Raw genomic sequence first — 21,957 nt, 5'->3', positions numbered from 1 at the left:
AAGAGCAATATTTACAAATTGCGTAGTCTAAAGAAATTCGGGATTGTAGCTACTTGGAGAAGCACTCTGCCTGCTTGATAAATTTTAAACTGAAATGTTTCTTTTGTTGGATTTTACTGCTTGGCTGATTTAAATTGATACTGTAATTCACCTAAAAATTTAAAATCTGTCATGATTAACTCTTCAGAACACAAGATGATATTTTTAATATTCTCTCATTGTTTTTGTCCAGCCATGATCTCCATACAATGCAAACCAATAAGGTTTGGTCTTGTGCGTCGAGCACACACTGTTGAGCTTCTGTTTACCATATTTTATGTGCTCTGTGTATGTACATTGATCAGTGTTAAATGAAAAATAGAGGACTTGGATTAAACTGTTTGATTTCTATAGATTACTTGTACAATGTTTTTATGAACAGCTTTTTGAACAGTTTTTTGAAAGTTTTGGTTCAGTGTACTTTCAATTGATAGAAAAAATGAGATTAAAATATTAAAAATATCTTCATTTGTGTTTAGAAGATGGACTAAGGGTATGAAATATCCTGTGGGTATATGAAAAACATGAAGATGAGAAAATAAATTTATTTTCATTTATAGCATGAACTAAACCTTTAAACATGATGTAAAGTCTACTGACAGTCACTTTAATGAGGACCCATTTTCTTTTTTCATCTTTTTTTTTTCCTTTTCTTTTTTTGAGTGTATATACAGTATTGAGAAGCAAATAATTAATTGATACAAATATTTTTTATTTCTCAATTGCATCATTAAATTGCGTAATACCCCATATATATCAGCATTGCTCACTGAAGAAAACCCATATTTGTTTATCTAGTAGTAAAAATATAATTTAGTTTGTCTGTAAGACATCTTTTTGTTTACGAAGAGCCATGCCGACTTTAATACAGCCATACACCTATTCCATTATTTTTTAACCAAATATCTTCAAGATTAGAGGAGTTTTTTTTTTTAAACATTATTTTTGTCTGTGTTGATCTGGATGCTGTGAAGATATCCTGAGAAACTGCCATGTCTTATTTGCCTCTTCTGAGCCGTGGAAAACAGAGGTCCAGGTTCCATGTTGGGTGCCTGATTGAAATTAATGACCACAGAGAGCAGGGTCAATGCTGCAACAAACAGAATGTCATTTATTTAGCGGCTGTATCCGATCTGCTTTCATTGTGGCCTCCTGCGTCTCTCTCCTTCTCCCCTGCTGAAATAAACAGCCTTTGACCAGCTTAGATAACCAGTTAAAACCATATTACTGGTTTCCTGTATTAGGTATGCTGCTGAGAGTTGGAAAACCTGAACCAAATTTCATCCAGAACCTTCTGTTCTGTTAAAGTAAAAATAATAATAACAAAAATAAATCTGTAATACTGTAACAAATGCTTCTAATTACATTTGGTTATATTTAAAATTGTCTTTGATCTTTCAAGCTGTTTAATGCCACTCAGCGGGTGTTGCAGTGCGTCAGTCCAAAAGAAGTGAAATAAAAAGTACCCATCCATTAAAAAAAAAAAAAAAAAAAAGTTTTTGTCTTACATGGCTCTGGGGGGTGAACAAAGACCTCCTGTAGCAAATCGATGCATTTTTGTAAGAAAAATATCTATATTTAAAACATAATAATCACTTAAATGTAGCTTGTGGTCACTGTTGTACACAGAAGTAGTTCCGGGCGGATGACATATGGAGGTCGGCATTGCGCATGCGCCGCTCAGAAGTGATGAATGCGGAAGTGTAGGGGAACATCAAAACAAACAATGGTCACTTATTAGAAGTACAAAACAAGGATTTGTAAAGAAGAATGTCAGAGGATTTCGATATAAGCCAAGACGAGACTGGTTTTCTATTTGCTTCCTTTGCTCCTGTTAACAAACGTTATTCTTCACGAGACTCACCGGAGCATGCGCAACGCTGACCCCATACATCATGGTCCCGACGCTGCTTCTGTGTACAACTGTTGGCACAAGCTAGATTAAATTGATTATAATGCTTTCAATATGGATATTTTTCTTACAAAAATGAACGAAGGTCTTATGGGTTTGGATCGGCATGAGGGCGAGTAATTAATGACAGAATTTTCATTTTTTGGATGAACTTTCCCTTTAACTATGTTTAATATTTTCATCTTGTCTTGAAACAATCAGGCAACTGTAACAAATGTGTTAAGTGCAGTATGTGAAATGTCAAGAGACTGTGATTGGAAACTTTTCATCATGTCTTCATGCTACTTTTCAAATGTATTTTTTGCATAGATTGTCATTTTACCCCTTTCCCAGACCTAGACTAAAAATCCATCATAAAATTTCTACAATTTAAATACTTTTTTAATTTAAAGAAGGATTGAAATATTCATTAAAGGGTTACTCCACCCCAAAATGAAAATTTTGTCATTAATCACTTTACCCCCATGTCGTTCCAAACCCGTAAAAGGTTTGTTCGTCTTCAAGAACACAATTTAAGATATTTTTGATGAAAACCGGGAGGCTTGTGACTGTCCCATTGACTGCCAAGTAACTTACACTGTCAAGGTCCAGAAAAGAATGAGAGACATCATCAGAATAGTCCATCTGCCATCAGTGGTTCATTCTGAATTTTATGAAACAATGAGAATTCTTTTTGTATGCAAAGAAAACAAAAATAACTTTATTTTATTTTGACTTTATTCAACAATTTAAAAAAAAAAAAAAAAAGTTAGAATTTTCTCCTGATTTTCCAGTGTGTATATGCTGTTGCATTACCAAAAAAAATTGTTAATAGAACCACGTCTCTCAGTGTTTGGTATCATTTCGACTGCTTTGGCTTTATCAGAACGTTTACATGACCCTGCTTTTAAATCAGTCTCCCTGAAAATCAATGATGGCTGGGCCTTCCCGCTTTGCGACGACTCCCCATTGAATTGCTAATGGCCTTTTCCTCTGCGCCATTCCCACACTATCTTTTTGGATGTTCCCCTCCTGCAAAATACAAAGGGAAGGAGTATGTCTTGGGAATGTTAACGCTGTTTAGTGAAAACGAGTGCCTGTGGAGTAGGCTGACGGTTCATATGTGACCTTGGAAAGATATTCCTCACACACAGAGGGAGCTTATCTGTTTTCCCTTTGAAAACCTCATGTGGAAGGTATATGGGTTTTTGCTTTGGTCTGTTTGGATATTCAGGAAATTTGTAAACTGTTTGTGTTGTTGGAATCAGTTGGGTCAGTTTTTTTTCCTGCAATGATCATTTTGGATATCTCACTGTTTTATCAAGGGGATTTTGTGTTTACTATGCTTTCTGCTTTTTATTGAGTCCTCTTCAGAGGAACTCTGAGAAGAAACAGTTTAACAAGAAGAAAAAATTGATTGTGCTTCAGTGGGAATATATTCATCGAGGGATATTGTGGTGTTGCATGTGTACATGATCTTAACAGGAAATACTTTAAAACCTAACGATTGTCCAGAAGAACTGTTAATCAAATAGTTTCAGCTGTCATGATTGTAAGTGTAAATATTTAAAGGAATCAGCTACAGTATATGTCCCATTATGCAAATAATCTTTGACAAAAATCTTATTTGGCAGCCTGAAGATTAATAGATTAATGGTTTCACAGTATGGTTAATTGTGATGGTAATTCAACAGTGAAATGTTTTATGTAGTGAATTTATAATGGTGTTTTTTTTTATGATGCAAAAAAAAAAAAAAAAACAACAACAAAAAAAAAAAAACTATTGAATACTATATTAGTGTGTCAGGTTGTGACACTGCATAGCAACTGTAAACAACCTTCAGTCAAGCAGTATTTACAGACATGGCATGACGTGTTGTAAGGAAATCACTCCCAAACAATGAGAAATTACAAATAATCTAGCTTTATTCAAAGAATGTTGAATGACGAACAAATGTTGAACCCCCATTTCTATACATTGAGAGTGGATGGTAACTAGTAACCATCAATATTACTAATGCATTTTAATCCAGACTTCTAAAGTGAGAAACAGAACAATATTTTAGTGTTTAGTGGGTTTTTTTTTTTTGTTTTGTTTGTTTGTTTTTTGTTTTTTTTGTTTTTTGGCCGCCATATATCTTGCCTGAGAGTTGTGCAATCTGAAATTTATTTAGCATGTTATGTAAAATGTGTTTAAACTGCTAGGAGAGCTTTTCAGATATGAAGACCACCTTTTTCTCTTCAGTTTCTTTACTAGGGGTTTTCTGCTTCGTAAATCAAATTGTCCCAGCAGACCTTACACTGTCATATCTGAAACTGATGAATTATGCAATTTATTAGAAAGATTTTGAATCATCTCTGTGCTCTATTGGCAGGTCTGCTTAGGGCCATTGCAGTTTTTATTAGTATCCAGCGGTAGTCTAGCAGGGTAGAATGCAAATGATGACTACAAAGGGATTATTTATTCGTTATGACACTGCAGGAGTCACAGTGAGCCAGAGTTAAAGGTCCCCTTAGAGAACATTTTCATCAGTTCCCAAGTTCTGTCTGAGCTATAAAGAGATGTTTGGATATACAGGTGCATCTCAATAAATTAGAAAGTTGTGGAAAAGTTCATTTATTTCAGTAATTCAACTCAAATTGTAAAACTCGTGTATTAAAAAAAAAATTCAGTGCACACAGACTGAAGTAGTTTAAGTCTATGGTTCTTTTAATTGTGATGATTTTGGCTCACATTTAACAAAAACCCACTAATTCACTATCTCAACAAATTAGAATATGGTGACATGCCAATCAGCTAATCAACTCAAAACACCTGCAAAGGTTTCCTGAGCCTTCAAAATGGTCTCTCAGTTTGGTTCACTAAGCTACACAATCATGTGGAAGACTGTTGATCTGGCAGTTGTCCAGAAGACAATCATTGACACCCTTCACAAGGAGGGTAAACCACAAACATTCATTGCCAAAGATGCTGACTGTTCAACATGCTGTATCCAAGCATGTTGACAGAAAGTTGAGTGGAAGAAAAAGATGCACCACCGACTGAGAGAACCGCAGGCTTATGAGGATTGTCAAGCAAAATCAATTCAAGAATTTGAACTTCACAAGGAATGGACTGAGGCTGGGGTCAAGGCATCAAGAGCCACCACACACAGACGTGTCAAGGAATTTGGCTACAGTTATCGTATTGCTCTTGTTAAGCCACTCCTGAACCACAGACAACGTCAGAGGCGCCTTACCTGGGCTAAGGAGAAGAAGAACTGGACAGTTGCATAGTGGTCCAAAGTCCTTTTTTCAGATGAGAGCAAGTTTTGTATTTCATTTGGGAACCAAGGTCCTAGAGTCTGGAGGAAGGGTGGAGAAGCTCATAGCCCAAGTTGCTTGAAGTCCAGTGTTAAGTTTCCACAATCTGTCATTATTTGGGGTGCAATGTCATCTGCTGGTGTTGGTCCATTGTGTTTTTTGAAAACCAAAGTCACTGCACCCGTTTTCCAAGAAATTTTGGAGCACTTCATGCTTCCTTCTGCTGACCAGCTTTTTGAAGATGCTGATTTCATTTTCCAGCAGGATTTGGAACCTGCCCACACTGCCAAAAGCACCAAAAGTTGGTTAAATAACCATGGTGTCGGAGTGCTTGACTGGCCAGCAAACTCACCAGACCTGAACCCCATAGAGAATCAATGGGGTATTGTCAAGAGGAAAATGAGAAACAAGAGACCAAAAAATGCAGATGAGCTGAAGGCCACTGTAAAAGAAACCTGGGCTTCCATACCACCTCAGCAGTGCCACAAACTGATCACCTCCATGCCACGCCGAATTGAGGCAGAAATTAAAGCAAAAGGAGCCCCTACCAAGTATTGAGTAGTAAATGAACATACTTTCCAGAAGGCCAACAATTCACTAAAATATATATATTTTTTTATTGGTCTTATGAAGTATTCTAATTTGTTGAGATAATAAGTTAAAAGATAATAAGAAAAAAAAAAACAAAAAAAAAAAACCTTACCTGAGTCACATCAGTGTATAAATCACATTCAGAAATAATGTAAAATACCAGTAAATAAAACAAAATGTTTGCAGCCATTATGAACACTATAAACATGTATTTTAGTTCCCCTAACTTTACAACAGATCCTCTAAATTGAACTTGTTACTGGAATGAAAAATCAAAAGTGTAAAACAAAAATAAATTATAACTGCATTCATTATAAACATTTATTATAATTGCCAAACCTAAACAAATTTATTTAAAGCAAAACTGAAATTCATAATACATAAATAAATAAAGATATATATATATATATATATATATATATATACTATATATATATATATATATATATATATATATATATATATATATATATATATATATATATATATATATATATATATTGAAAATGTGCTAATATTCCGTAAACAATATCACACCTACTACATGTGTGTCTTAAACTTTACAATTTCACCCAAAATTATGTTTATAAAATATTTTGCTTTTGATGATGTTATATACTGTAGCTTGAGGTTTTTTTTTATTGCTTGGCTTAAATCCAAGAGGAACTGGTCATAGTGGATGTTTGCTGAAACACAGCCAGCACTTCACCATCTGTGAAGTTTAGAGCTTTTGAATTTGAATTGTTTACATGTTTGTAGTAGGTTTGTCCTCTCCTTAACCTCAATCTTTTTCTCCCTTCAGCAAGCGTTGCAGCTCATCTTGGTGTACCATGAAGTGCTTGTGTTTTCATGCTGATTGTGGACCCGTTGAGACAAACAAATCTTAGCCAGATCCACTGTAAGAGAGAGAGAGCCAAAAATCTGATCTTAGATCAGTGTGACGTTTTAACCTGCTTCTGTCATGGCATCTCGTCTGCCCTGAGCATGATTAACTCTGACAGCAAATCAATACAACTCCTTCTGGCCAGATATGGAGATAAGACATCATAATCCTGATGTTGAGGCTTTGTGGCCACGAGACCCTCTTCATTATTTTGGCCAGAGATGTCCTTTACTGATAACAGTGTCTTTTGTCTTAGCCTGTTTTCTGAGGCAGAACCCCAAGGCAGAAAGAATAACGTCACTCAAACCAACAGCCTTTCAGGTTTTGTGTTTGTGCTTTTAAAGTTGTTGTTTGATTGACAGATATATTGGTTGGTATTTGGTAATTTTAAAGTCATCTACAATTTTTTTATTTTATTTTATTTTATTTTATTTTACTTTTAATTCTTGTATTAAATTCTGTTATTTATACATCAGCAAAATATTGGTAATTTGCCTCCCAACTATGAATAAATCAGCATATGGCATTGAAAACTCCATAGCGGTCAGCCACATGCCATTTTTTTTATATATATATTCATTGTTTTAAGTAGGACCTAAAAGAACCTTTTAAGTAATTCTGTCCTTTCTTGTCACATTTTGCACTGGTACACATGTCCGTTTCCCTTGACTTTCACAATCATCTCAGGAGGGTTATGAGAGGTGAAAGCCTCGTTTAGTAAACCGGAATTGAATTACAGACTTGCTGCATGTCATTGTGTACACAGGGAGACAGCAGTTAAATGGGAACTGTCTTTCTGATGAAGTGGGAGCAGTTGGGATGTTGAACTTGACTCACTGGCCCGTTCCATTTTGAAATGGTTTTCTAAGTTGAAATATCACTGCATTAAACATCAGGTGAAATATGACATTGTTTGTCATATTTGCCAACCTTCAAAATGCTACAAGATGGTGAGATATAATTGGAACACAAGCAATAAAAATTATATAGCCAAGTGCAAATTTATATAGCCAAATGCAAATGTAATGTTGTCAGAAGAGTGACAGTTATATATTTATGTTCAAAATGAACAATATAAATGATTTTCACACCGTTTTCCTCAAAATCAACACAATGAAGAATATTTAATAATTTTAATTTATATATATACCAATATAACAATACATACAGTTAAAGGTTTGGAATGATTGGGGGTTATGTATGTCTTTTTTGCTGCTGAAATTTAAACACGCTATTAAAAGTCTTAATGTTCTCCAGCTTCAATCTAATCTAATGGGATAGGTTTAGAAAATAGACAAATAAAACATTAGTGGCAGTGCTGCTTAAGTTTTATATTGCCAGATCAAGAGTCTTAATTGTGAAATTTTGATTTGATACAATCATGTAATATGATATTTAAGAAAGTGATTCTATTGCATGGCATCATTATGTGCTCTGATGTGATACTCGTACTGCAGGTGCTCTGTGGTGTCCATCAGGCTTGTCCTTGGTGTTTGATGTGTCAGTAAAAGCGTGCTGTTATCAGGTCTGGTGGGACGGACTGTGACTGGAATGGTTTCAGGTCTGTGAAGCAGCATTGTGTGTGTGTGTGTGTATGCGTTTGGTCTCTGCAGGCCCCTGGCTCATATCCTTATGCCCCTGACAGACTCAGATGGGCTAGAACGGAGCCTGACCTCACAGGTCACTCAATCAACCTTCACCACAGGCCCCTCTGCCCTCACCTCTGAAGCCCCTTTCCACTTTACGTTCTTTTTCTCTATCTCTCCATTTTCTTTAGACTCTTTAGACTTCCATATGGAAGCCTCTCAAGTCTCCCACCCACTGAGAACAAAGAGGTCTCTCACATCCTGTCATGACCATTGGCCAAAGCTCCCTTCTTCACCTGTAATGACCTCAGCGTGGCCCTGCACTGCCCATCATCCTCGTTCCTTATCCTCATGTTCATTCTTCTCAGTATCAGGCGGGATGCACAATGAAATTTATGTTCAAAGCTTCCTTTGTTGGTCCTGGAATTTCCTACCAAACTGTTATAAGCCTATCCACAACCCTAATCCTAAACCTAACCTACTGTATCCTCACAAGACCTTATAACAAATCTTTAGAGTTATTAATGAAATTCATATCTTGAGAGGTGCTCTCTGTTAGCATTCTCAGTCATTTCCAAGGTAGTAGCTCGACTGAGGCATTCATTTAGTCTGAATACATGGCTAATTATGATTGGCTTTCATTAGAGATGGATGGATGTTCACCAGAGATTGGTCATGGTTATGGTATCAATGAGTGATTTGAGATTACATAATAATATTAATAATTAATTATAATGTTTAATATATTGGAAAAATTTATTTCTTAGGGCTGTCAAATTTGCCTTAAAGGTGTTGTATGTAAGTTTTTGACTCTAAAGTATAAAAAATCCATAATATGTTTGCAGATATTTAAGAAACGTGCAAAGTTAAGATACTTGTTTATCTGAAAAACAATGCTACAGTCAGTTATTCTTCTTTGAAAATGTGTGTTCTGGGCCGGAATGTCGTTCTCCGTTTTGGTTTGTGAAACCCGCCCACTACCAGTTTACCCAATTGTATTTCAGCACCCCAGGTTGCCAGTTGGTGGAAAACTGGTACAGCAACTTTAAAGTGATAGTCCACCCAAAAATGACAATTCTGTTATTTACTCACTCTCAAGTCATGCATTCCAAACCCATTAAGAGTTTCATTCATCTTTGGAGCACAGATAAAGATATTTTTAATCAAACCTAATAGATTTATGTCAGCAGATTGCAAATCCATTCACCTAAAACTTTGGTGCTTCAAAATGTTGTTAAAATGATTGTGAAATTAATCCACATGATGTATAGATATTGATTTATTTGAACAGATTAAATTTAAGCTTTTATTTACATAAACATTGATCAATGCGCATGCATAGAGAACATCAAATATTGTAAACGTGGAAGCTCAATCGTGTTTATTTGACAGGAAAACAAACCACATTGGATCTCGTTCATCAAGCAAGAACTGTTGAGCTTCTGTTTTTTTTTTTGTTGTTGTTTTTTTGAATGTGCAAATGTTTGACACCAATAATTAGCACATTTGATCACATAATTTTAAATAACAGTTTTGTTGTTCTTCCTAAAGACTGGCCAGTCTACTATAGGATCCAATGATGTTCCAAAACCAACAAGGATGTTGTTGTACTTGGGTAATTGCATGCAGCGGGTTGACTCAATTGTTTTCTTCATTGAATGTGTTTCCTGTGGTTCTACAGGAAATAAGTGTGATGGTATGACTTTTCGCTTTTGTCAGTGAAGTGGTTTCCAGCCAATTATGTTTTCAAGTCCTGCATGGGTTGAAAAGCTTTGTTGTTGAAAACCGTTTCCTTGAATTCACTTGAGGAAGTACAGTGTTTGCATTCATACCCCGCTACAGGGAGCTTTCCCAAAACCAAATGACAAATGACAAGTGCTTAACTGTAACTAGTTGTCTTTTTTACTCTAACTTTAAAAGGGAATGTTGTAGCCTAATTGTTTCCTTCTCCTACCATTCACTGTACTTGCTGAATCGGGACTAATTCTCCCAATATAATCTTCCACAATTGTTCCTCTACAGAGAAGAGACATATTTTAATCCAAGCTCTTTGCCTTAGTTTGAAAGAATTTTAAAATGCCAACGTCAGATTACGCTTCTTATCATTCTCTCACCAAATGAACACTGTTCTCCTGTAGGCAAACTGTGATAGATGAGCTGACGAAGAACAGTGTTTTACATTTTTACACGTTTGACCTTCTAAAATAATTTTCATACATATTCTGCAGGTATCTGTCAATCTCTTTTTTTTTTTTTTGCTGCTCCGTAACTGGTATCGTTCAAGCTTCGCTGGAGAAACAAGGAGAACTGAGGGGAACCCACTTAATATTCACATGGCAGACACGGTGAATTGAAATGAATGAGTGAGAAAGACTGAGGGTATGCAAGTGTTGGAGCAAGAGAGTGTGTTTGTGTGGGAAGGTGAGAGAATGTGTGCGAGAGGGCGAGCAAGAAAAAAAACACAGTAGACTGTGAAATTGACGATTGGGATTGGCACGATGGCCGTCGCTTAAAGTTTCATCTCTACATGTTAATAAGACTGCACTGCTGTATAACACTCCAGGAGTAAGAAGATTGGCGAATGGATGCCTTAAAAATACCACTACAGCTGCCCATGAAATCACACTATATTGACTCCCGATATGTAGCTGGTTCTGAGGATAATTAGTTTTTGGAGGGCATCTTACTTGGAAAAACCAGGTCATACCAGCTTACCGGTGATCAAGTTGATGGAACATGGTAGCTGGTTTGTTGCCGTTACTATATAAAACGATCTACGGGATGGACTTGGACCATGCCAAATGATAGTCTAGCTATGTATTGCTGGACTTTTGACTGTTAGCATTAGTTCTAGTCCACTTGCCAGCTTATTTTTGGCATTGTTTTTTTTTTTTGCCAAATCTATAAAATTACCAAAGCTGTAACCATAGTGGAATACAATTCTGCTCATCGAGATATGGTGTACTTGCTTCTGAGTGCCACAAACAAACTCTGAGTATCTCCCTGAGTGCCTTGTAAACTTATCTGTTGATTATTCGATCTTTAAAAATGCTCATTGTTAACACAAATTGCTACCTGTCTTGACTCCTTAAAGCTGTGTAACAGCAGTCAAATGGAGCTGTCCATTTTAGCATGCAGCTGCTGAGAATAGTAGGATGTTCAAAACTGCTACTGGTTGGGGAAGATTGCTTTAACAAATAGTCCTAAAGGACAAGTTCACCAATTTTCAACCAGCTTTATATTGTTAGTGTCAGATGCATAGGCGTCATTAGCAGGCGAAAAGTTGGGACTGGTTCTAAAATTAACATTCAAGTGCCAAATGCAACCCAAAATATCAGTGTTCATGTTCCTTATAACATGTATCTAACTATCTTCCCAAATTTGTAATAGTTTATAAATATTTGGTCAGTACATTTTCTCAAGTCACCAGCCATTGGCAGACGTGGCAAATAGTTAATTTACAACTCCGAGGAAACCTCTTACATTTATGCTGGTTCCTGGTTTACCTGACCCTGATCTAATTTGTTTCCTAGGGGGCGTTCACACAGGATGCATTCTTGTGTTCAAAAACCTATGCATGCATTTGCCAATTTGCCAAAAGCCTAGAGCTCATTGCGCAAGACACTGAAAAAAAAACTATGTGAATGGCAACAGAATGACCAGAGACACCGGCTGCATATTTATAAAAGTAGCAACACTGCTTTAAAATGGAAAATCTGAAAGATGCTACTTTTTGAGATGGTTTTGTTGTTCAAGCTTGTTTATGATGGAAGGCAAGGAAAACTCTTTCTCTCAGCTATGACTCATCACAATAATGAAGAAAGTGCTCTTATTGTGTGGTCCTCTCATCCTATTTCTGGCCAATTCTCCATGGCCATGACCGCAGAGGCTTCTGACCTTCACTTCAGACTCCTTATCTGCAGCTCCAGTTGAAAGACAAATAGGAACTCAATACCGTTCAACGTCAGCTTGCTAACACCACTGACCAAATGTGGACGCACACACAGGATGCCAGCTGCATTGTTTAGTGCTGGCAAAACAATGCACAACAGGATTTCCTGTCTCTTCTTACCCTGCAAGCAGTCACTCCGGGCGCCACAGAACATGCCTGTTTCGGGGGTTGGTGGGTTGTGGGTGGGTATGAATCAACTGCCCTCATGGGATTTTACAATGAATTTCAGCTGCTGGTCTTCACCCCCCCACCCAATCCTCTCTTATTCCTCCTGCATTCTCTATCTCTCTTGCTCTTCCATCAAACATACATTCACAAGCTCTCTCTCTTTCACATGCTCACATCCTCTCTTCTCTTCAAACACGTACATGCTCCCACATTGTCCTGAAGTTCAAAGAGAGCGAAACAGCGACGTGTCAGCTGACCGGCCCCCTCCAATCAGATAAGTTCTGATGTAAGTCTTTAGCAGCTGCTCGAATCAGATGGAGTGTGCCTGTTGGATCGCAGGAGCGCTAGAGGAGGCAGCGCGGTGCAGTATGGCTAAGTAGCAGTGAGACACGCACACACACAGCGAGAGAGTATGCGCTCTTCGCCTCCAGCATGGATGAGTCCAGCATTCTGAGGAGACGTGGGCTACAGGTAGGGAATATAGAGCGTGGGTGTGGGTGTTTGCCGCTTCGTTGGTAGTTTTGTAGCTTTTGCGTGAACACTTGGGTGTGGGATGAATTACAGAATAGAGTCTGTGTCTTTGCATGCTGAAACATCCGTATGCTGCACTGGAAGACAAAATGAGTTTTGTCACTGAAAAGACTGCACAGTGCAAATATTGGTAATGATTTCTGTTTCTCTGCAAATAGTTTATACCTTGTTAATTTCATTTTAAACAAGATCAGCAACTTTACAAAACTGTTAAAAACAAGAAATGTATCTTTTTAAAAGAAGTTGTCTTTGTTAGACTGTTGAGTTCTTGGTTATCGTAATAAAACCTTGAAGTTTCTGATAGAACACTTTATATTGTTTATTATTTTAATTGTTTTTTATTGTATTTAGGCTGGATTCTGTGTAATATAGTTTCAGAGCAGTTTTAATGAATGAATTTAATAATCTGTTAGACTTTTCCATCTTGGTGTGTAATTTGTGTATTATTGGCAATAACTGTGAAATTATCCAATATATTCGTGATTTTGAAAAGTTTCTGTATTCATTGTTGTACGCTATTATCACTAATGTATTCCAAACCAGTATGACTTTCTTCTGTAGAACACAAAAGAAGATCATTTAAAGAACCACCCCAACCAAAAAACAGAAAAAAAAACAAAAATTCCCTCAAAATGTTTCCTCCACATATTAAACAAAGATTAAAAAAAACATTAGAACAAAATAATGATGAATGAATTTAATTATTTAATTAACATCTCTTGAAATAGTGATATTAAAGCGACTTGTATGATCTATCCCTGTATATTTGGAGTAACGGCAGTGTGAGTTTATCATAACAAAAAAGCCACCCATCTATTATATTCTAATCTCATGAAATAGAAATAACAAATGTGCGACTCTTGTAGTATTTTCTTTGTTTAGGCAAGGGAAAGGACACTTGTTTCTAAACTCTGTGTGCTGTGGACATCACCACAGCTGGCAATAAAACAAAAAGATTGTTTGCCCTGAGGACAAGATTCAGAGTTCTGCTGTATGATTTCATGTGGGAGACGGTGTTTTCATTTGTCAGTCAAATACATGTCAGTGCACTGTTTCACACTCTATATTGCCTCAGGCTATGATCTCATGCAGTAAATCAGAGACTGGGGGGACTGGGACATGCAGGAAACTTCCTGAATCGAGTTACTGTTGTAATTGTCACTACAGCAGAGAAAGTGAGTGTGTTACATGGCTAAATTTAGACAGGTTGATGTCAGTGAGAAGGTTGAGTCAATTAGCTGCATTATGTCAATTACATCAAGGTAGCTGCAGCATGCAGGGCAATTGTTTTAAGAACCACTAAACACAGTGTCACTTCTAATTGTGTTTGGGAGAGTTGAATGTAATTAAGTTGGAGTTTAAATTTAAAGGCTTGTTTACACCAAGAGTGGATATTCTGTATTTGTCTGACAGAAGAGAAACAAAACAAGGCTTTTCCCTATTCATTCATTCATTCGTTCATTCATTCATTCATTCTTGTATTTTTTCATTCATTCATTCATTCATTCATTCATTCGTTCGTTCGTTCATTCGTTTGCTCGTTCTTGTATTGTTGCATTCATTCGTTCACTCATTCTTGTATTTTTTGCATTTATTAGTTCACTTATTCTTGTATTTTTTGCATTTATTCGTTCACTCATTCTTGTATTTTTTGCATTTATTCGTTCACTCATTCTTGTTTAATTTTTTATTAATTCTTGTATTCATTCATTCTTGTATTTTTTCATTCATTCATTCATTCATTCATTCATTCATTAATTCACTCATTCATTCATTCATTCTTGTATTGTTGCATTCATTCGTTTGCTCATTCTTGTATTTTTTGCATTTATTCGTTCATTCATTCTTGTATTTTTTTATTAATTATTGTATTCATTCATTCTTGTATTTTTTGCAATCATTTATTCATGATTGTATTTTTTTGCAATCACTCATTTTTATTTATTTTACCTCCTTTGTTTATTCATTCATCTATTTGTTTTTCTTATTTTCTTTTTTATTTTGTCAGAATGTTTTTTTGTTTTGTTTTTTTAGTCTCCGTGTAAATAAAACTGACCTTTCATCAGTAGTTTATTTTGCTATATAATTTAGTTGGTGTTTATTTATAAATTTAATTATACAGGTAAAATGTTAAATTGAAATGTTACAGTCTCAGTTTAAACAACATGCTATATAAAAAAGATATTTTTCTTTCCAAAGCATTGCCAGTATTTTCTCACTTACCGCCCAAATGTTCTGCCTATTATGACATTAGATTCAGTAATGCAATTCAAAAAGACTAAAACTTATTGTTTAGCAAATAAATATGGGTCTTCCGGGCTGTATCCTGTAAAATCGGCTGGTTCCACTGAGGATATTGTTGTCAGCAGAACATATTGAAATGGGGAGTTGATACTGGCAGGTAATTAGAATGAATAGACAGTAGTGGTGCTGTATTAGCTTTGTAATTACAGTTGCATTGAATGTGTGCATTCAGAAGTCTCTTGGGGTCACCTCTCCCTGCATTTGTTTAGTTGCATTGAGCTTCACTTCACATTTAGGCTTGGTCTAATAATAATAATAATAATAATAATAATAATAATAATAATAATAATAATAATAATAATAATAATAATAATAATAATTAAATATGCACATATAATTACTTTTCTTTTTGCATGGAAGTAATTAATTTGGCAATCTTGAGGAATATATATTGTATTTTTAAAATAGTAACCTGTGTTTAAGTCCTATGCATTTAAAATATATTTATGGAAAATAACTATATCTCCTATATAATATAATATAATATAATATAATATAATATAATAATATAATATATATATAATATATAATATAATAATAATATATAATAATATAATAATAAATATAATATAATATAATGGTATAATTATTGAGTCCAGCACATTGTTAATAAAAACATTTTATGAAAACAAATAGTGGATTCAACTGAAATACTTATACTGAAACAACAGCATGTTTGTTCTGATATGAAATCTTTCTATATTCATGGCAACATCAAAAGCCCATGAGTCCAGCACAGTGTGTGTTCAGCTCTTCTGGAAGTTATCAGCACATCGAAGTTAAATTTGTATGCGCTGCGTGCCATATGCTGCCTATCTGCACGGTTGACACAGTGTTAATCTAGCAGTGGGAGCCCGACTTTTGGCCAGTAAATACACACTTCTTCACATGCACTTCTTAGACTGTTGGAAAATCATAAAAATCATAAATCCTTTCGTGGATTGCAGAAGGCAATTGAAGCTGGACTTTGTGGAGAGATTGAAAAATAATTCATGAAATAAGTGTACTGACTGACATAATAAGAGCCGGACGATAGAAATGTTGAAATTAGATTGAGGTGCAAGGTGCTAATAAAAGGAAACAAGAAAAAGGAAACTTCAAATGAGCTCCAAATCAGAAAAACACCTTGTCAAGGTTAAATGACCCACATCAAACAAATGTACATTTTCTCTGCTTTGTGCTTGACAAAGATTAAATTTAAACCGCACATTTTCCTGGAATAAAGTCTTAAATTAGGTAACTTAAATTCGTTTCCTATGATAAAGCAGATATATGTGCAGTTTAATGTAGTTTATATTTACAAATTACATATTTTTACTATTTTATTCTGGAAAAACAATGTTTGGGTTGTTCTGATTCTTTTATAATTATTATGCATGCAACAGAAAGGTAATTTGAAAAGAAGCATAATTAAAATGAAAAAGATTCTAATAAATTTATACAACCCAAAGTGTAATTTTTAACAAGAAATGGAAAGTTTGTCAAGACAAACTTTGAATGTTTTTTTTTTTTTCATTTATTGGGTTTAGGTTGAGTAGATGCAGCACTTAACAGTGCATCTATAGCATTTATATGAATAACTAAACAGAAGAACAAACTGTTACAGTGTGTTAGAAGATCATATAAGGAGTGGAAGGCAGAGTAGTGTGTGTGTGTGTGTGTGTGTGTGGCTGTGCTAAGATGGTAGTCTCTCTAAACACAGGCCAATAAAACAATAATGAAAAGAAACCCGCTTTTGACATAGTGTCGCTCTCACCCTCTGTTTTAGTCTTCTAGAAATGCCATATAATTTCAGAACTTCCCCGAGTAGAAGAATCAAAAAGCTCAGACAAAAGGACAAAATACTGCAGGGTAACAGATATGATGGTGTGAAGGGAAGCTAGGCACGTTCCTTCAGCCTGTCATATCAGCTGACCTTTTCAGATGATGAAAACACATGGTCTGTGGCCCTGAGGGATCTCTGAGTGGTATGGCCACATTATTAGCTGGATTGACCTCCATAGCACTTCCCAGCCCTTGTACCCTGACCAGTGACCTTCTGTCTGACCAGCACAAACTCCTGCTGAATGCAGAGTTCTTCCTTTTTTACTGGAGGAACAATTTACTGTATGCACTCCCCTACCTTCACAGTTTTCCTTAGCTCCTTTTTTTTTTTTTTTTTTCTTTCTTTCTTTTTCCTTTTTTTTTTTTTTTAAACCCCTATATAAAATTTGGTCCTAAAGCATTGTCTCATTCTTAGGCCATGTACGTACGGCAATTTTATTTATTTATTTATGTAATGTGGTTTTGTTAATTATAGGTCACCCAAAATTTTCACTCACTGATGTGGTTTATACCATCATGCTAAAAAAATAAAATAAATAAATAAAGTGGTCCATACGACTCCTGGTGTATTCAACATCTTCTGAAGCCATACAGTAGGTTTTAGAAACAGACTGATGTTTATTCAATGAAAGCAAGAATTTGAAACAAGAACATAATATTTGACACCAAACCTGCCATAACGTGTATTGATGGGTTTGAAAATGCACAAGTATTACTTCACTTCTAACTTTACTATACTTTTATGGTTTTTTTTATCATTTTTATATATATATATATATATATATATATATATATATATATATATATATATATATATGTATATATATATATGTATATGTATATATGTATATATGTATATATATATATATATATATGTGTAAATCTTTATCCATTTTTATTGCATGGAAAAAAGTGAAGTATAGTGAAGTGTGGCCAAGTATGGTGTCCCATACTCGGAATTTGTGCTCTGCATTTAACCCATCCAAGTGCACAGTAGTAGAGTAGTTCAGTGCCTTGCTTAAGGGTCTCACCACAGTCAAAATCACCCCATCTGACAATTCCTGCTGGACCTGAGACTCAAACCCGCAACCTTTGGGTTACAATTCCGACTATCTAACCATTAGGCCACGACTGTCCCCAAATGCTGATAAAGCATTTAGCAAAATATCTTATTTTCTGTTCCAAGGAAGAAAGTCTTACAGATTTGTAACAGGTAGAGTAAATAAAATAAAATATTTTTTTTCTCCCCCTTTTTTGCTGAACTGTCCTTTTAATGCTTGCAAATTATGTTGGTTTGTTATTCATTTGGTAAACACTACAGGTGTAGCGATATTCAAACCAAATAGTAAAACCGCGATACACCACCCACAATATGCACTGCAGTACTCTCTGTACATACCGCAGTCCGTAAACAGTCAAGAAAGACAATGCATGTGTATCAGTATCAGTGTACTGGATCTGTGAGTTATGTCTTAAAGTTACAGCAGCTTATTCCTGCTGTCTGTGTTTTTAATGTTACACATCAAAAGACAAGGAAATCACTCACTGCTCATGACTGAATAGTTTTTGTAACTTCAACAAGGATTGGTCTTTAATCTATACAGTGAAATATGTTTTTTTTACATTTGGTTACTTACATTTGGAGATTTCCCTTGCCGTTGTAAAGAGTAAGTCACACTGACTTCTTTGTCTCTACAGTTAAAGTATTCATTTTATTATAAATCATAATGTGAACATTGCTCCTCTTAACCGGAGGTCTCAGCACCACTGTCACTATGGCAAATAACAGATGGTAGATCTGGTTAAACTTTTCCATCTCTCTTGGAGGAGGAAAAAAAGTGGGAAGAATGAGGGGGAAGCCCTCACAGATACAAGTCAGCATTTCACACTGCCACACTTTTGATCTTGAGATGGTGCAGAAATGCAGCAAATTCAAAGGGAATTATTTATATGCTATCATGGCAAGGTCTTTAAAACAGTATCACTGACGCTTTGATGTAGCTGGAACATTAGGAAGTTTCATGTCGTGGTCAGGACATGGAAAAACAGTAGACAGATGTTTTACTGTTTTTTGGTTGTGTCAGATAAGAGGAGCTGAGTTACTGGGCTGCTTTCCTAACTTTAGATTGGAATTTTAAAGTGGAATTACATCCTGTGATTGAAATTACCGAAGGTAGATGTCTTCAAATGCACAGGGATGGTTTGATGTTGGTTGTCTGTCAGTACCTGAAACATTATGTTTGAAGGCACCACGACCTTGTATTGCTGATCTCAGATTTAATTTATTCTAAGTCAAAAGATGCAGGATGATCTACATCTTTATCTAAAAGCTGCACATATACGAGTAAAATTTGGTCTCATCTTCAAAATAAAAGAAAAGAAAAGAAAAAAAATACAAGGGCTGGCCAACATAGCTACAGTAAGAAAAAAAAAGTATTTCGATGTTTAAAGGGGTTATTTGATGCTTTTTTAAAGATCATTAATTTTTTGTATTTGGTGTAACAGAATATGTTGACATGCTTTAATGTTCAAAAACCACATTATTTTTCAAATACTGTACATTATTATAGGTTCTCTATGCCCCGCCTTTCTCAAAGGTGTCGTTTTCTACAAAGTCCCTCTTTCTGACAAGCACAGTCTGCTCTGATTGGCCAACTGACCCAGTGCATTGCGATTGGCCGAGCACCGCAAGCACTCGTCGTAAATGTAACGCCCCTTTCCATAATCTCGAGCTTCATCTTTCAAAATAAATATAAAGACAGTAATAATAACATCCTTATTTTTACCATCAATTCAAGCCCGAAAGGGGAACAGAGTCACGTGACAGACACAGTGATGAAGCTCCTATGTGTTTGCAGTACACAAGCCACGGACGGATAAGACAGCTGACTCCACTGTGTGACTCTGCGCACATACATACACACACACACACACACACACACACGCAAAACTCCACATTTTAACAGTCAATAGCAAATACTTTAATAACAAAACATACTTACAGTAGCTGATTCAGAAGTGCCAGATTGTTGAAGCAAAGTCTGAATTACCTCCTCTCCTAGGTTCATAAAACGGTCATCCATAAAATGAGTTGCTGTTCTGTTGTAAGTAATCTTAAAGCTTAAAGCTATAGACTTTTACATTGTTTGAAAAAAAAAATCTGTTTCAAATAAATATTATTTTTGCTTTTTTGTTTGCTTGTTTATCTAAAAAAACAAAACAAAAAAAAAACATTGAAAATATTGAAAAAAAAAAGTGAAAAATTTCCACAACCAAAACAAAAAGAAATGTTTCTTGAGTACCAAAACAGCCTATTAAGATCATGTGACACTGGAATAATTTCTGATTTAAAAAAAAAAAAAACAGCTTTGCCATCACGAGTATAATTTTACAATTTAAAATTTACAAAAATAGAAATTTGTTATTGTAATATTTCACAATAATGTTGTTTTTACTCTATTTTTGATGTGCAGTGCAGCCTTTGTGCGAATAAGAGACTTCTTTCAAAGCAAACAAACAGACATAAATAAAAATGAAAGTTTAATTTTGAAATAAAAAGTGCATTAAAATAAAATATTAATAATTTAATATTCATATTTAGGATCTTGTAATATCAACGTAACAATGTTCGTAGCTACGGGAAGGAGGTGGAAACCAGCGAACATTTAAACATAAAACTTTAATAATCAAACAAACAAACAAACACAAAATGACAGTAAAAGCGGCAGCCGCTCACAGACAACTGCTGCATAAAACATAATAAAACAGCGATATAAATAGTCCAGGCTTGGTCCTCTCTCATCCATAACTGTCGTTACTCCTCCTTTTATCCTTCCCCTATACATAATCTAACGTGAAGTTTTTGCAAAAACTTGCATGCATTCTTGTACATCATACAGTACATAGGGCGACTAGTGTGTTTTGTCAGTATTATTACATATTGAATAGCAGTATGTATGCTAGTCTTACAGCCTTTTTTTTTTAAGTCACCTTCCTGACATTTTAAATTGAGAACTGGATTGCTGTTTCTCCATAAAATCGTTATGCATCTTATGCAGTATGGATCTTTTCCACATCCTCACAATGTTCATAGGCCGAACTTCTTTAACCATTACTTTTTTAGCATTCAGTTGAAAACTGATGGAAATATAATTCAATCATTCCCAACTTTCCACAGGCACATCTCTCCTAGTAGCTTTGAGAGTGAACAGTAATGCATATATTCATGTTGAGCCGTGTGTGAGCCTGCCCAGTGTTGAATTGGTGGGCAAACCCTGGTAGAATCGCACCGTTTCACTGCTGTTCCCTGCTGTGCTCTGCAGCAGCTCCAGCGCTCCTTTTCATTCATTATTTTTGAGTAGCGTGAGGCTACGTTATCTCAGGGTGCTGCAGTACCATACGGCAGAGCTTGAAGTCACAGTCGCACATCAGAAGTTCAGAACTATAGCTGCTGCTGGAAATGTGACATCTCATTTTTGGAAACAGTAGTCCAGCTGGAATATATGCATTTTATGCTGAACACATAAAATCTTTTTCTGTTAATGAATGTGATGTAGAAACAGAGACGAGAGGGTTAATTAAAAATAATAATAATAATAATAATCTGTATGGATTACAAATTACTGATTAAAAATATAACCATAAATTACCAGATTACTTTAGTTACTGGGTTTATTCAAGACATTTGTGTGTTTGTGTTGTGACTGTGACCACTGTAAATTCTTTTTCCACCTGTTTTTTTTTTCATTTCATAAATAAATTCTTCTTTTCTTTTTCCATTTGTTCTTTTGTTTTCATATACAAATATGCAGAATTGTTTTACTAATTTTACTGATTTTGGTAATACAAATATTATATTAGAGTATATTAGAGCCTAGAATAACAT

The 21,957-nt window shown here is 35.3% G+C and overlaps 1 protein-coding gene across 1 annotated transcript in view; it reads left to right on the top strand.

Moving 5' to 3' along the window:
• The window catches only part of LOC109089605 (microtubule-associated serine/threonine-protein kinase 4-like), a 111,345-nt gene that overhangs the window by 30,820 nt on the left and 58,568 nt on the right, over nt 1-21,957 (top strand).

Source organism: Cyprinus carpio, chromosome B23 (assembly GCF_018340385.1).
Source record: "Cyprinus carpio isolate SPL01 chromosome B23, ASM1834038v1, whole genome shotgun sequence".
NCBI lineage: Eukaryota > Metazoa > Chordata > Actinopteri > Cypriniformes > Cyprinidae > Cyprinus > Cyprinus carpio.
This window is presented reverse-complemented; position numbering and strand designations above follow the sequence as displayed.